The sequence below is a fragment of the Coregonus clupeaformis genome, unplaced genomic scaffold (assembly GCF_020615455.1).
Source record: "Coregonus clupeaformis isolate EN_2021a unplaced genomic scaffold, ASM2061545v1 scaf2125, whole genome shotgun sequence".
Taxonomy (NCBI): domain Eukaryota; kingdom Metazoa; phylum Chordata; class Actinopteri; order Salmoniformes; family Salmonidae; genus Coregonus; species Coregonus clupeaformis.
In genome coordinates this window covers 20,001-35,620 of record NW_025535579.1, presented here as the reverse complement: position 1 = coordinate 35,620, position 15,620 = coordinate 20,001, and the positions used below count along the sequence as shown (strand labels likewise).

Genomic DNA, 15,620 nt, shown 5'->3' with positions numbered 1-15,620 from the left:
TCACATTACAGTCGAAGGATTCAAACATTTCATTGGTCTATTGGATATATGGACACTTATAGACTGACCATAACAGCTGAAACAGAGCAGTACCTTCTTCTCCATACAGCTAGACTGACCATAACAGCTGAAACAGAGCAGTACCTTCTCCTCCATACAGCTAGACTGACCATAACAGCTGAAACAGAGCAGTACCTTCTCCATACAGCTAGACTGACCATAACAGCTGAAACAGAGCAGTACCTTCTCCATACAGCTAGACTGACCATAACAGCTGAAACAGAGCAGTACCTTCTCCATACAGCTAGACTGACCATAACAGCTGAAACAGAGCAGTACCTTCTCCATACAGCTAGACTGACCTTAACAGCTGAAACAGAGCAGTACCTTCTCCTCCATACAGCTAGACTGACCATAACAGCTGAAACAGAGCAGTACCTTCTCCGTACAGCTAGACTGACCATAACAGCTGAAACAGAGCAGTACCTTCTCCATACAGCTAGACTGACCATAACAGCTGAAACAGAGCAGTACCTTCTCCATACAGCTAGACTGACCATAACAGCTGAAACAGAGCAGTACCTTCTCCATACAGCTAGACTGACCATAACAGCTGGAACAGAGCAGTACCTTCTCCATACAGCTAGACTGACCATAACAGCTGAAACAGAGCAGTACCTTCTCCTCCATACAGCTAGACTGACCATAACAGCTGAAACAGAGCAGTACCTTCTCCATACAGCTAGACTGACCTTAACAGCTGAAACAGAGCAGTACCTTCTCCTCCATACAGCTAGACTGACCATAACAGCTGAAACAGAGCAGTACCTTCTCCTCCATACAGCTAGACTGACCATAACAGCTGAAACAGAGCAGTACCTTCTCCTCCATACAGCTAGACTGACCATAACAGCTGAAACAGAGCAGTACCTTCTTCTCCATACAGCTAGACTGACCATAACAGCTGAAACAGAGCAGTACCTTCTTCTCCATACAGCTAGACTGACCATAACAGCTGAAACAGAGCAGTACCTTCTTCTCCATACAGCTAGACTGACCATAACAGCTGAAACAGAGCAGTACCTTCTTCTCCATACAGCTAGACCGACCATAACAGCTGAAACAGAGCAGTACCTTCTCCCTCCATACAGCTAGACTGACCATAACAGCTGAAACAGAGCAGTACCTTCTCCTCCATACAGCTAGACTGACCATAACAGCTGAAACAGAGCAGTACCTCCTTCTCCATACAGCTAGACTGACCATAACAGCTGAAACAGAGCAGTACCTTCTTCTCCATACAGCTAGACTGACCATAACAGCTGAAACAGAGCAGTACCTTCTCCTCCATACAGCTAGACTGACCATAACAGCTGAAACAGAGCAGTACCTTCTCCATACAGCTAGACTGACCATAACAGCTGAAACAGAGCAGTACCTTCTTCTCCATACAGCTAGACTGACCATAACAGCTGAAACAGAGCAGTACCTTCTCCATACAGCTAGACTGACCATAACAGCTGAAACAGAGCAGTACCTTCTCCATACAGCTAGACTGACCATAACAGCTGAAACAGAGCAGCACCTTCTCCATACAGCTAGACTGACCATAACAGCTGAAACAGAGCAGTACCTTCTCCATACAGCTAGACTGACCATAACAGCTGAAACAGAGCAGTACCTTCTTCTCCATACAGCTAGACTGACCATAACAGCTGAAACAGAGCAGTACCTTCTCCATACAGCTAGACTGACCATAACAGCTGAAACAGAGCAGTACCTTCTCCTCTATACAGCTAGACTGACCATAACAGCTGAAACAGAGCAGTACCTTCTCCTCCATACAGCTAGACTGACCATAACAGCTGAAACAGAGCAGTACCTTCTCCATACAGCTAGACTGACCATAACAGCTGAAACAGAGCAGTACCTTCTCCTCCATACAGCTAGACTGACCATAACAGCTGAAACAGAGCAGTACCTTCTCCATACAGCTAGACTGACCATAACAGCTGAAACAGAGCAGTACCTTCTCCATACAGCTAGACTGACCATAACAGCTGAAACAGAGCAGTACCTTCTTCTCCATACAGCTAGACTGACCATAACAGCTGAAACAGAGCAGCACCTTCTTCTCCATACAGCTAGACTGACCATAACAGCTGAAACAGAGCAGTACCTTCTTCTCCATACAGCTAGACTGACCATAACAGCTGAAACAGAGCAGTACCTTCTTCTCCATACAGCTAGACTGACCATAACAGCTGAACAAGAGCAGTACCTTCTCCATACAGCTAGACTGACCATAACAGCTGAAACAGAGCAGTACCTTCTTCTCCATACAGCTAGACTGACCATAACAGCTGAAACAGAGCAGTACCTTCTTCTCCATACAGCTAGACTGACCATAACAGCTGAAACAGAGCAGTACCTTCTTCTCCATACAGCTAGACTGACCATAACAGCTGAAACAGAGCAGTACCTTCTCCATACAGCTAGACTGACCATAACAGCTGAAACAGAGCAGTACCTTCTCCATACAGCTAGACTGACCATAACAGCTGAAACAGAGCAGTACCTTCTTCTCCATACAGCTAGACTGACCATAACAGCTGAAACAGAGCAGTACCTTCTCCTCCATACAGCTAGACTGGCCATAACAGCTGAAACAGAGCAGTACCTTCTCCATACAGCTAGACTGACCATAACAGCTGAAACAGAGCAGTACCTTCTCCATACAGCTAGACTGACCATAACAGCTGAAACAGAGCAGTACCTTCTCCTCCATACAGCTAGACTGACCATAACAGCTGAAACAGAGCAGTACCTTCTCCTCCATACAGCTAGACTGACCATAACAGCTGAAACAGAGCATTACCTTCTCCATACATTTAGACTGACCATAACAGCTGAAACAGAGCAGTACCTTCTCCTCCATACAGCTAGACTGACCATAACAGCTGAAACAGAGCAGTACCTTCTCCATACAGCTAGACTGACCATAACAGCTGAAACAGAGCAGTACCTTCTCCTCCATACAGCTAGACTGACCATAACAGCTGAAACAGAGCAGTACCTTCTCCATACAGCTAGACTGACCATAACAGCTGAAACAGAGCAGTACCTTCTCCATACAGCTAGACTGACCATAACAGCTGAAACAGAGCAGTACCTTCTCCTCCACACAGCTAGACTGACCATAACAGCTGAAACAGAGCAGTACCTTCTCCTCCATACAGCTAGACTGACCATAACAGCTGAAACAGAGCAGTACCTTCTTCTCCATATAGCTAGACTGACCATAACAGCTGAAACAGAGCAGTACCTTCTCCTCCATACAGCTAGACTGACCATAACAGCTGAAACAGAGCAGTACCTTCTCCATACAGCTAGACTGACCATAACAGCTGAAACAGAGCAGTACCTTCTCCTCATACAGCTAGACTGACCATAACAGCTGAAACAGAGCAGTACCTTCTTCTCCATACAGCTAGACTGACCATAACAGCTGAAACAGAGCAGTACCTTCTCCTCCATACAGCTAGACTGACCATAACAGCTGAAACAGAGCAGTACCTTCTCCTCCATACAGCTAGACTGACCATAACAGCTGAAACAGAGCAGTACCTTCTTCTCCATACAGCTAGACTGACCATAACAGCTGAAACAGAGCAGTACCTTCTTCTCCATACAGCTAGACTGACCATAACAGCTGAAACAGAGCAGTACCTTCTTCTCCATACAGCTAGACTGACCATAACAGCTGAAACAGAGCAGTACCTTCTTCTCCATACAGCTAGACTGACCATAACAGCTGAAACAGAGCAGTACCTTCTCCATACAGCTAGACTGACCATAACAGCTGAAACAGAGCAGTACCTTCTCCATACAGCTAGACTGACCATAACAGCTGAAACAGAGCAGCACCTTCTCCATACAGCTAGACTGACCATAACAGCTGAAACAGAGCAGTACCTTCTCCATACAGCTAGACTCGACCATAACAGCTGAAACAGAGCAGTACCTTCTTCTCCATACAGCTAGACTGACCATAACAGCTGAAACAGAGCAGTACCTTCTCCATACAGCTAGACTGACCATAACAGCTGAAACAGAGCAGTACCTTCTCCTCTATACAGCTAGACTGACCATAACAGCTGAAACAGAGCAGTACCTTCTCCTCCATACAGCTAGACTGACCATAACAGCTGAAACAGAGCAGTACCTTCTCCATACAGCTAGACTGACCATAACAGCTGAAACAGAGCAGTACCTTCTCCTCCATACAGCTAGACTGACCAGAACAGCTGAAACAGAGCAGTACCTTCTCCATACAGCTAGACTGACCATAACAGCTGAAACAGAGCAGTACCTTCTCCATACAGCTAGACTGACCATAACAGCTGAAACAGAGCAGTACCTTCTTCTCCATACAGCTAGACTGACCATAACAGCTGAAACAGAGCAGCACCTTCTCCTCCATACAGCTAGACTGACCATAACAGCTGAAACAGAGCAGTACCTTCTTCTCCATACAGCTAGACTGACCATAACAGCTGAAACAGAGCAGTACCTTCTTCTCCATACAGCTAGACTGACTATAACAGCTGAAACAGAGCAGTACCTTCTCCATACAGCTAGACTGACCATAACAGCTGAAACAGAGCAGTACCTTCTTCTCCATACAGCTAGACTGACCATAACAGCTGAAACAGAGCAGCACCTTCTCCTCCATACAGCTAGACTGACCATAACAGCTGAAACAGAGCAGTACCTTCTCCTCCATACAGCTAGACTGACCATAACAGCTGAAACAGAGCAGTACCTTCTCCATACAGCTAGACTGACCATAACAGCTGAAACAGAGCAGTACCTTCTCCATACAGCTAGACTGACCATAACAGCTGAAACAGAGCAGTACCTTCTTCTCCATACAGCTAGACTGACCATAACAGCTGAAACAGAGCAGTACCTTCTTCTCCATACAGCTAGACTGGCCATAACAGCTGAAACAGAGCAGTACCTTCTCCATACAGCTAGACTGACCATAACAGCTGAAACAGAGCAGTACCTTCTCCATACAGCTAGACTGACCATAACAGCTGAAACAGAGCAGTACCTTCTCCTCCATACAGCTAGACTGACCATAACAGCTGAAACAGAGCAGTACCTTCTCCTCCATACAGCTAGACTGACCATAACAGCTGAAACAGAGCATTACCTTCTCCATACATTTAGACTGACCATAACAGCTGAAACAGAGCAGTACCTTCTCCTCCATACAGCTAGACTGACCATAACAGCTGAAACAGAGCAGTACCTTCTCCATACAGCTAGACCGACCATAACAGCTGAAACAGAGCAGTACCTTCTCCTCCATACAGCTAGACTGACCATAACAGCTGAAACAGAGCAGTACCTTCTCCATACAGATAGACTGACCATAACAGCTGAAACAGAGCAGTACCTTCTCCATACAGCTAGACTGACCATAACAGCTGAAACAGAGCAGTACCTTCTCCTCCATACAGCTAGACTGACCATAACAGCTGAAACAGAGCAGTACCTTCTCCTCCATACAGCTAGACTGACCATAACAGCTGAAACAGAGCAGTACCTTCTTCTCCATACAGCTAGACTGACCATAACAGCTGAAACAGAGCAGTACCTTCTCCTCCATACAGCTAGACTGACCATAACAGCTGAAACAGAGCAGTACCTTCTCCATACATTTAGACTGACCATAACAGCTGAAACAGAGCAGTACCTTCTCCATACAGCTAGACTGACCATAACAGCTGAAACAGAGCAGTACCTTCTCCTCCATACAGCTAGACTGACCATAACAGCTGAAACAGAGCAGTACCTTCTCCTCCATACAGCTAGACTGACCATAACAGCTGAAACAGAGCAGTACCTTCTTCTCCATACAGCTAGACTGACCATAACAGCTGAAACAGAGCAGTACCTTCTCCTCCATACAGCTAGACTGACCATAACAGCTGAAACAGAGCAGTACCTTCTCCATACAGCTAGACTGACCATAACAGCTGAAACAGAGCAGTACCTTCTCCTCCATACAGCTAGACTGACCATAACAGCTGAAACAGAGCAGTACCTTCTCCTCCATACAGCTAGACTGACCATAACAGCTGAAACAGAGCAGTACCTTCTTCTCCATATAGCTAGACTGACCATAACAGCTGAAACAGAGCAGTACCTTCTCCTCCATACAGCTAGACTGACCATAACAGCTGAAACAGAGCAGTACCTTCTCCATACAGCTAGACTGACCATAACAGCTGAAACAGAGCAGTACCTTCTTCTCCATACAGCTAGACTCACCATAACAGCTGAAACAGAGCAGTACCTTCTCCATACAGCTAGACTGACCATAACAGCTGAAACAGAGCAGTACCTTCTCCATACAGCTAGACTGACCATAACAGCTGAAACAGAGCAGTACCTTCTCCATACAGCTAGACTGACCATAACAGCTGAAACAGAGCAGTATCTTCTCCATACAGCTAGACTGACCATAACAGCTGAAACAGAGCAGTACCTTCTTCTCCATACAGCTAGACTGACCATAACAGCTGAAACAGAGCAGTACCTTCTCCATACAGCTAGACTGACCATAACAGCTGAAACAGAGCAGTACCTTCTCCATACAGCTAGACTGACCATAACAGCTGAAACAGAGCAGCACCTTCTCCATACAGCTAGACTGACCATAACAGCTGAAACAGAGCAGTACCTTCTCCATACAGCTAGACTGACCATAACAGCTGAAACAGAGCAGTACCTTGTTCTCCATACAGCTAGACTGACCATAACAGCTGAAACAGAGCAGTACCTTGTTCTCCATACAGCTAGACTGACCATAACAGCTGAAACAGAGCAGTACCTTCTCCATACAGCTAGACTGACCATAACAGCTGAAACAGAGCAGTACCTTCTCCTCTATACAGCTAGACTGACCATAACAGCTGAAACAGAGCAGTACCTTCTCCTCCATACAGCTAGACTGACCATAACAGCTGAAACAGAGCATTACCTTCTCCATACAGCTAGACTGACCATAACAGCTGAAACAGAGCAGTACCTTCTCCTCCATACAGCTAGACTGACCAGAACAGCTGAAACAGAGCAGTACCTTCTCCATACAGCTAGACTGACCATAACAGCTGAAACAGAGCAGTACCTTCTCCATACAGCTAGACTGACCATAACAGCTGAAACAGAGCAGTACCTTCTTCTCCATACAGCTAGACTGACCATAACAGCTGAAACAGAGCAGCACCTTCTTCTCCATACAGCTAGACTGACCATAACAGCTGAAACAGAGCAGTACCTTCTTCTCCATACAGCTAGACTGACCATAACAGCTGAAACAGAGCAGTACCTTCTTCTCCATACAGCTAGACTGACCATAACAGCTGAAACAGAGCAGTACCTTCTCCATACAGCTAGACTGACCATAACAGCTGAAACAGAGCAGTACCTTCTTCTCCATACAGCTAGACTGACCATAACAGCTGAAACAGAGCAGCACCTTCTCCTCCATACAGCTAGACTGACCATAACAGCTGAAACAGAGCAGTACCTTCTCCTCCATACAGCTAGACTGACCATAACAGCTGAAACAGAGCAGTACCTTCTCCATACAGCTAGACTGACCATAACAGCTGAAACAGAGCAGTACCTTCTCCATACAGCTAGACTGACCATAACAGCTGAAACAGAGCAGTACCTTCTTCTCCATACAGCTAGACTGACCATAACAGCTGAAACAGAGCAGTACCTTCTTCTCCATACAGCTAGACTGGCCATAACAGCTGAAACAGAGCAGTACCTTCTCCATACAGCTAGACTGACCATAACAGCTGAAACAGAGCAGTACCTTCTCCATACAGCTAGACTGACCATAACAGCTGAAACAGAGCAGTACCTTCTCCTCCATACAGCTAGACTGACCATAACAGCTGAAACAGAGCAGTACCTTCTCCTCCATACAGCTAGACTGACCATAACAGCTGAAACAGAGCATTACCTTCTCCATACATTTAGACTGACCATAACAGCTGAAACAGAGCAGTACCTTCTCCTCCATACAGCTAGACTGACCATAACAGCTGAAACAGAGCAGTACCTTCTCCATACAGCTAGACTGACCATAACAGCTGAAACAGAGCAGTACCTTCTCCTCCATACAGCTAGACTGACCATAACAGCTGAAACAGAGCAGTACCTTCTCCATACAGATAGACTGACCATAACAGCTGAAACAGAGCAGTACCTTCTCCATACAGCTAGACTGACCATAACAGCTGAAACAGAGCAGTACCTTCTCCTCCATACAGCTAGACTGACCATAACAGCTGAAACAGAGCAGTACCTTCTCCTCCATACAGCTAGACTGACCATAACAGCTGAAACAGAGCAGTACCTTCTTCTCCATATAGCTAGACTGACCATAACAGCTGAAACAGAGCAGTACCTTCTCCTCCATACAGCTAGACTGACCATAACAGCTGAAACAGAGCAGTACCTTCTCCATACATTTAGACTGACCATAACAGCTGAAACAGAGCAGTACCTTCTCCATACAGCTAGACTGACCATAACAGCTGAAACAGAGCAGTACCTTCTCCTCCATACAGCTAGACTGACCATAACAGCTGAAACAGAGCAGTACCTTCTCTCTCCATACAGCTAGACTGACCATAACAGCTGAAACAGAGCAGTACCTTCTTCTCCATATAGCTAGACTGACCATAACAGCTGAAACAGAGCAGTACCTTCTCCTCCATACAGCTAGACTGACCATAACAGCTGAAACAGAGCAGTACCTTCTCCATACAGCTAGACTGACCATAACAGCTGAAACAGAGCAGTACCTTCTCCTCCATACAGCTAGACTGACCATAACAGCTGAAACAGAGCAGAACCTTCTCCTCCATACAGCTAGACTGACCATAACAGCTGAAACAGAGCAGTACCTTCTTCTCCATATAGCTAGACTGACCATAACAGCTGAAACAGAGCAGTACCTTCTCCTCCATACAGCTAGACTGACCATAACAGCTGAAACAGAGCAGTACCTTCTCCATACAGCTAGACTGACCATAACAGCTGAAACAGAGCAGTACCTTCTCCTCCATACAGCTAGACTGACCATAACAGCTGAAACAGAGCAGTACCTTCTCCTCCATACAGCTAGACTGACCATAACAGCTGAAACAGAGCAGTACCTTCTCCATACAGCTAGACTGACCATAACAGCTGAAACAGAGCAGTACCTTCTCCTCCATACAGCTAGACTGACCATAACAGCTGAAACAGAGCAGTACCTTCTCCTCCATACAGCTAGACTGACCATAACAGCTGAAACAGAGCAGTACCTTCTCCTCCATACAGCTAGACTGACCATAACAGCTGAAACAGAGCAGTACCTTCTCCTCCATACAGCTAGACTGACCATAACAGCTGAAACAGAGCAGTACCTTCTCCATACAGCTAGACTGACCATAACAGCTGAAACAGAGCAGTACCTTCTTCTCCATACAGCTAGACTGACCATAACAGCTGAAACAGAGCAGTACCTTCTCCATACAGCTAGACTGACCATAACAGCTGAAACAGAGCAGTACCTTCTCCATACAGCTAGACCGACCATAACAGCTGAAACAGAGCAGTACCTTCTCCATACAGCTAGACTGACCATAACAGCTGAAACAGAGCAGTACCTTCTTCTCCATACAGCTAGACTGGCCATAACAGCTGAAACAGAGCAGTACCTTCTCCTCCATACAGCTAGACTGACCATAACAGCTGAAACAGAGCAGTACCTTCTCCTCCATACAGCTAGACTGACCATAACAGCTGAAACAGAGCAGTACCTTCTCCTCCATACAGCTAGACTGACCATAACAGCTGAAACAGAGCAGTATCTTCTCCATACAGCTAGACTGACCATAACAGCTGAAACAGAGCAGCACCTTCTCCATACAGCTAGACTGACCATAACAGCTGAAACAGAGCAGTACCTTCTCCTCCATACAGCTAGACTGACCATAACAGCTGAAACAGAGCAGTACCTTCTCCTCCATACAGATAGACTGACCATAACAGCTGAAACAGAGCAGTACCTTCTCCATACAGCTAGACTGACCATAACAGCTGAAACAGAGCAGTATCTTCTCCATACAGCTAGACTGACCATAACAGCTGAAACAGAGCAGCACCTTCTCCTCCACAGCTAGACTGACCATAACAGCTGAAACAGAGCAGTACCTTCTCCATACAGCTAGACTGACCATAACAGCTGAAACAGAGCAGTACCTTCTCCTCCATACAGCTAGACTGACCATAACAGCTGAAACAGAGCAGTACCTTCTCCTCCATACAGCTAGACAGACCATAACAGCTGAAACAGAGCAGTACCTTCTCCTCCATACAGCTAGACTGACCAAAACAGCTGAAACAGAGCAGTACCTTCTCCTCCATACAGCTAGACTGACCATAACAGCTGAAACAGAGCAGTACCTTCTCCATACAGCTAGACTGACCATAACAGCTGAAACAGAGCAGTACCTTCTCCTCCATACAGCTAGACTGACCATAACAGCTGAAACAGAGCAGTACCTTCTCCTCCATACAGCTAGACTGACCATAACAGCTGAAACAGAGCAGTACCTTCTCCTCCATACAGCTAGACTGACCATAACAGCTGAAACAGAGCAGTACCTTCTCCATACAGCTAGACTGACCATAACAGCTGAAACAGAGCAGCACCTTCTCCATACAGCTAGACTGACCATAACAGCTGAAACAGAGCAGTACCTTCTCCTCCATACAGCTAGACTGACCATAACAGCTGAAACAGAGCAGTACCTTCTCCTCCATACAGATAGACTGACCATAACAGCTGAAACAGAGCAGTACCTTCTCCTCCATACAGCTAGACTGACCATAACAGCTGAAACAGATCAGTACCTTCTCCATACAGCTAGACTGACCATAACAGCTGAAACAGAGCAGTACCTTCTCCTCCATACAGCTAGACTGACCATAACAGCTGAAACAGAGCAGTACCTTCTCCATACAGCTAGACTGACCATAACAGCTGAAACAGAGCAGTACCTTCTTCTCCATACAGCTAGACTGACCATAACAGCTGAAACAGAGCAGCAACTTCTCCATACAGCTAGACTGACCATAACAGCTGAAACAGACCAGTACCTTCTCCATACAGCTAGACTGACCATAACAGCTGAAACAGAGCAGTACCTTCTTCTCCATACAGCTAGACTGGCCATAACAGCTGAAACAGAGCAGTACCTTCTTCTCCATACAGCTAGACTGACCATAACAGCTGAAACAGAGCAGTACCTTCTCCATACAGCTAGACTGACCATAACAGCTGAAACAGAGCAGTACCTTCTTCTCCATACAGCTAGACTGACCATAACAGCTGAAACAGAGCAGTACCTTCTCTCCATACAGCTAGACTGACCATAACAGCTGAAACAGAGCAGTACCTTCTCCATACAGCTAGACTGACCATAACAGCTGAAACAGAGCAGTACCTTCTCCATACAGCTAGACTGACCATAACAGCTGAAACAGAGCAGTACCTTCTTCTCCATACAGCTAGACTGGCCATAACAGCTGAAACAGAGCAGTACCTTCTCCTCCATACAGCTAGACTGACCATAACAGCTGAAACAGAGCAGTACCTTCTCCTCCATACAGCTAGACTGACCATAACAGCTGAAACAGAGCAGTACCTTCTCCTCCATACAGCTAGACTGACCATAACAGCTGAAACAGAGCAGTATCTTCTCCATACAGCTAGACTGACCATAACAGCTGAAACAGAGCAGCACCTTCTCCATACAGCTAGACTGACCATAACAGCTGAAACAGAGCAGTACCTTCTCCTCCATACAGCTAGACTGACCATAACAGCTGAAACAGAGCAGTACCTTCTCCTCCATACAGATAGACTGACCATAACAGCTGAAACAGAGCAGTACCTTCTCCATACAGCTAGACTGACCATAACAGCTGAAACAGAGCAGTATCTTCTCCATACAGCTAGACTGACCATAACAGCTGAAACAGAGCAGCACCTTCTCCATACAGCTAGACTGACCATAACAGCTGAAACAGAGCAGTACCTTCTCCATACAGCTAGACTGACCATAACAGCTGAAACAGAGCAGTACCTTCTCCTCCATACAGCTAGACTGACCATAACAGCTGAAACAGAGCAGTACCTTCTCCTCCATACAGCTAGACAGACCATAACAGCTGAAACAGAGCAGTACCTTCTCCTCCATACAGCTAGACTGACCAAAACAGCTGAAACAGAGCAGTACCTTCTCCATACAGCTAGACTGACCATAACAGCTGAAACAGAGCAGTACCTTCTCCATACAGCTAGACTGACCATAACAGCTGAAACAGAGCAGTACCTTCTCCTCCATACAGCTAGACTGACCATAACAGCTGAAACAGAGCAGTACCTTCTCCTCCATACAGCTAGACTGACCATAACAGCTGAAACAGAGCAGTACCTTCTCCTCCATACAGCTAGACTGGACCATAACAGCTGAAACAGAGCAGTACCTTCTCCATACAGCTAGACTGACCATAACAGCTGAAACAGAGCAGCACCTTCTCCATACAGCTAGACTGACCATAACAGCTGAAACAGAGCAGTACCTTCTCCTCCATACAGCTAGACTGACCATAACAGCTGAAACAGAGCAGTACCTTCTCCTCCATACAGATAGACTGACCATAACAGCTGAAACAGAGCAGTACCTTCTCCTCCATACAGCTAGACTGACCATAACAGCTGAAACAGATCAGTACCTTCTTCCCATACAGCTAGACTGACCATAACAGCTGAAACAGAGCAGTACCTTCTCCTCCATACAGCTAGACTGACCATAACAGCTGAAACAGAGCAGTACCTTCTCCATACAGCTAGACTGACCATAACAGCTGAAACAGAGCAGTACCTTCTTCTCCATACAGCTAGACTGACCATAACAGCTGAAACAGAGCAGCAACTTCTCCATACAGCTAGACTGACCATAACAGCTGAAACAGACCAGTACCTTCTCCATACAGCTAGACTGACCATAACAGCTGAAACAGAGCAGTACCTTCTTCTCCATACAGCTAGACTGGCCATAACAGCTGAAACAGAGCAGTACCTTCTTCTCCATACAGCTAGACTGACCATAACAGCTGAAACAGAGCAGTACCTTCTCGATACAGCTAGACTGACCATAACAGCTGAAACAGATCAGTACCTTCTCCATACAGCTAGACTGACCATAACAGCTGAAACAGAGCAGCACCTTCTCCATACAGCTAGACTGACCATAACAGCTGAAACAGAGCAGTATCTTCTCCATACAGCTAGACTGACCATAACAGCTGAAACAGAGCAGCACCTTCTCCATACAGCTAGACTGACCATAACAGCTGAAACAGAGCAGTACCTTCTCCTCCATACAGCTAGACTGACCATAACAGCTGAAACAGAGCAGTACCTTCTCCTCCATACAGCTAGACTGACCATAACAGCTGAAACAGAGCAGTACCGTCTCCATACAGCTAGACTGGCCATAACAGCTGAAACAGAGCAGTACCTTCTCCATACAGCTAGACTGACCATAACAGCTGAAACAGAGCAGTACCTTCTCCATACAGCTAGACTGACCATAACAGCTGAAACAGAGCAGTACCTTCTCCATACAGCTAGACTGACCATAACAGCTGAAACAGAGCAGTACCTTCTCCATACAGCTAGACTGACCATAACAGCTGAAACAGAGCAGTACCTTCTCCTCCATACAGCTAGACTGACCACAACAGCTGAAACAGAGCAGTACCTTCTCCTCCATACAGCTAGACTGACCATAACAGCTGAAACAGAGCAGTACCTTCTCCTCCATACAGCTAGACTGACCATAACAGCTGAAACAGAGCAGTACCTTCTCCATACAGCTAGACTGACCATAACAGCTGAAACAGAGCAGTACCTTCTCCATACAGCTAGACTGACCATAACAGCTGAAACAGAGCAGCACCTTCTCCATACAGCTAGACTGACCATAACAGCTGAAACAGAGCAGTACCTTCTCCATACAGCTAGACTGACCATAACAGCTGAAACAGAGCAGTACCTTCTCCTCCATACAGCTAGACTGACCATAACAGCTGAAACAGAGCAGTACCTTCTCCATACAGCTAGACTGACCATAACAGCTGAAACAGAGCAGTACCTTCTCCTCCATACAGCTAGACTGACCATAACAGCTGAAACAGAGCAGTACCTTCTCCATACAGCTAGACTGACCATAACAGCTGAAACAGAGCAGTACCTTCTCCATACAGCTAGACTGACCATAACAGCTGAAACAGAGCAGTACCTTCTCCTCCATACAGCTAGACTCGACCATAACAGCTGAAACAGAGCAGTACCTTCTTCTCCATACAGCTAGACTGACCATAACAGCTGAAACAGAGCAGTACCTTCTCCATACAGCTAGACTGACCATAACAGCTGAAACAGAGCAGTACCTTCTCCTCCATACAGCTAGACTGACCATAACAGCTGAAACAGAGCAGTACCGTCTCCATACAGCTAGACTGACCATAACAGCTGAAACAGAGCAGTACCTTCTCCATACAGCTAGACTGACCATAACAGCTGAAACAGAGCAGTACCTTCTCCATACAGCTAGACTGACCATAACAGCTGAAACAGAGCAGTACCTTCTCCATACAGCTAGACTGACCATAACAGCTGAAACAGAGCAGTACCTTCTCCTCCATACAGCTAGACTGACCATAACAGCTGAAACAGAGCAGCACCTTCTCCTCCATACAGCTAGACTGACCATAACAGCTGAAACAGAGCAGTACCTTCTCCTCCATACAGCTAGACTGACCATAACAGCTGAAACAGAGCAGTACCTTCTCCATACAGCTAGACTGACCATAACAGCTGAAACAGAGCAGTACCTTCTCCATACAGCTAGACTGACCATAACAGCTGAAACAGAGCAGTACCTTCTCCTCCATACAGCTAGACTGACCATAACAGCTGAAACAGAGCAGTACCTTCTCCTCCATACAGCTAGACTGACCATAACAGCTGAAACAGAGCAGCACCTTCTCCTCCATACAGCTAGACTGACCATAACAGCTGAAACAGAGCAGTACCTTCTCCATACAGCTAGACTGACCATAACAGCTGAAACAGAGCAGTACCTTCTCCTCCATACAGCTAGACTGACCATAACAGCTGAAACAGAGCAGTACCTTCTCCTCCATACAGCTAGACTGACCATAACAGCTGAAACAGAGCAGTACCTTCTCCTCCATACAGCTAGACTGACCATAACAGCTGAAACAGAGCAGTACCTTCTCCTCCATACAGCTAGACTGACCATAACAGCTGAAACAGAGCAGTACCTTCTCCTCCATACAGCTAGACTGACCATAACAGCTGAAACAGAGCAGTACCGTCTCCATACAGCTAGACTGACCATAACAGCTGAAACAGAGCAGTACCGTCTCCATACAGCTAG

General features: G+C 46.2%; 1 protein-coding gene across 1 annotated transcript in view; it reads left to right on the top strand.

The window, feature by feature from the left end:
- The window catches only part of LOC123488282 (chromosome transmission fidelity protein 18 homolog), a gene marked incomplete at its 3' end in the record, with an annotated part of 47,539 nt that overhangs the window by 26,845 nt on the left and 5,074 nt on the right, over nucleotides 1-15,620 (top strand). The gene's annotated exons all lie outside the window — the stretch shown is intronic.